The sequence below is a fragment of the Carassius gibelio genome, chromosome B13 (assembly GCF_023724105.1).
Source record: "Carassius gibelio isolate Cgi1373 ecotype wild population from Czech Republic chromosome B13, carGib1.2-hapl.c, whole genome shotgun sequence".
NCBI classification, from domain to species: Eukaryota; Metazoa; Chordata; class Actinopteri; order Cypriniformes; family Cyprinidae; genus Carassius; species Carassius gibelio.
In genome coordinates this window covers 14,592,378-14,594,873 of record NC_068408.1, presented here as the reverse complement: position 1 = coordinate 14,594,873, position 2,496 = coordinate 14,592,378, and the positions used below count along the sequence as shown (strand labels likewise).

General features: G+C 39.7%; 1 pseudogene; it reads left to right on the top strand.

Moving 5' to 3' along the window:
- Positions 1–480: 480 nt before the first annotated feature.
- LOC127970468 (dual specificity protein phosphatase 13-like) lies at positions 481–2,072 on the top strand (annotated as a pseudogene).
- Positions 2,073–2,496: the final 424 nt, after the last annotated feature.

The window sequence follows — 2,496 nt, the reverse complement described above, 5'->3', positions numbered from 1 at the left end:
GGAGAGCTCTTTGTATCCAGGGAGGTTTATAATTATACACCATTTAAAAAAAGAAACAGCCTCTAGAGACATATCTGTGGACTGGCTGTCGACAACGTCCCTGACCAAGGAGAGAAGAGCAGGCAATCTGAGAACGAGGAGAAAAAAAGGGCCACCGGCTGCTAAATGTATGTTCACAAAAGGAGGGGAGATTTTAGAGGCTTTTAGAAAGTAACATTTTGGTGTTTTGGAGAGCTATTATGGAAGCTAACCTCACTGAATCACTCTCGGCTCTGGCATCGCACGTTATCTTTCCCACACCTGAGCTGTAAACACATGTGCCACAACAGTCAAGGAATCCTAAGTGGAATGATATTCCATAAAAAGCCCTCAGTATTCATTTTAATGATGTTAAGAGCTGAAGTGGAGTGTCAGTGTTCTTAGCAACAAGAAGATTTCACGAGCAACGGTCTCAGGTGGGCTCAGCTGGGCTTTCGGAGGATGTATCTTAACTGCATGTCAGGCAGCGTGATCATATCCAATACCTTACTGCAATTTACAAATAAAAAATGTCCTTTTTAAAATATTTTTTTGGGGCCAGGACGTCCCTCAAGGAGCTGTGTGCCTATGAAACCCCATCTGTTGCCGAAATGCAGAACTTCATGTTGGCTGACAGACAACCCACTGGACATGTCAACCAGGTGCAGCCTAATGTGTACGTTGGCAATGAGTATGTATTATGATTTCTATTCAAATGGAAATTGAATGAAAATGTACAGAACTACAGATGTTCTCTGTGTTTGTGTTTTCTCAGGGTTGCAGCACGAGACAAGTAAAAGTTGTATAATATGGATCACACACATTGTGAAGGCTGCTAGTGGAACCCCTCATGTCAACACTGGACCCCGCTTTTACAGAGACATTGATATTGATTACTATTGAATGGAGGCGGATGATTCCTCAGATTTCATTCTAAGTGTGTTTTTCTATCCCACACAGCAAGGTTTATACGAGCTGCGTAGTCAAAATATTGTGAGTTGAATTGTTGGAGACATCCAATGTGGAAACATTGACTTGTACATTTTTAAAGCAATATTTAATAAAATATCACTGGCAGGTCTTTAACTATCTAAAATATTTAAAAAAAACAGTATGTTTCTTGGGAAATGCTTTATTTTCTCGCCTGCTGCTGTACAGTAGGCTATTCGACGCACACAAAATTTCGCATTAGGACTGCTACATCTATGACTACTAATGGTGTTTCCACGTTCGTCTACTTTTATTTCCATTTTCAGCTTCTTTTTCAAGTATTGGCACAATACATGATCACCGGACTGTGTATTATATTCCAGGCTCACACGCGTAGAGCCTAAAAGCTGTATAAATGCATCGTGAACATAGCCCAAAGTTGCATAAATACATGAGTTTAGAAATTAATTGATTTTATTAAATAACCTTAGACTATATAAGAAGTGTCATTTTTATTTTCCGTTCTTTTTTTTATTATTGCTTTAGCTAATTAGGTCATTTAGAAAACAATTACTCATCACATTGGTTTTTCAGAGTAGCTATAGCTATGTTTATAATAATGTACTAAATTAATTAAAACTGAACCTAGATTATAAACTGACTTGATCTGAGGTTTGAAGGCTTAAAAGAGTACAACCTAACAAAACCAATAAAGCATTCCTTTGGCTATTATGCCTACTAAAAGTAGCATTTGCACTGTAAAAATGTCATGCATTGACTCCGTTCTGTTCTTCAGGAAGAGTGTTTGTCCATTGTCTGATGGGAGTGAGCCGCCCTGGTATCGGCCTTCCTCATGATCTGTGAGGACCGGACACTAATGGAGGCCATTAAAGCTGTACGGCAACACAGGGACATCTGTCCTAATCTTGGCTTTCTCAACCAGCTTCGACATCTTGACATGAGCCTCGTCCGAGAGAGGAAGAAAAAACTGGAAGCTTACAAATTGTAACTGAAAACTTGGGAACAATGTGTTGAATCCCATTTCAAGAGCTCACCCCTTAAGGGCCTCCTTCCCCATGGCCCTTATTTGCTAATATCCATTGTAGTGCAATAGCAAAGCGGATATCAGAAGGCAAAATCGAAAGGGTTTCCCAATAAATAGTAAATAACCTCCAAAGGGCAGCAGGGTCCCAAAATAAATGGCAGGTTTTTAAATTTGTTCCAGATGAGATATACTTTGAACTTGTCTCGAAATGAGCCAGCGAGCATGTTTTTTTTTTTTACTGGAGTAAAATGAAACGGTTGTGCTTGCTCTTTATCATGGGAAGGTGGAGGAGCCATGCATGGCTACAAGACTTAAGGGTTGGTCCCCTGTAGTGAGTTTCTAATGGGTATCATATGCTTCAACATATTTCTGGTTTCTGGTCACAAACACTGGTGTTGCGACCTACAGATATTGATCACCAAACAAGAATGTGACGGTAAAGCATTTCAATTATTTCTCAGTACAGTGGAACGGACCAAAACTGTCACATTGTTCCCTCTGAA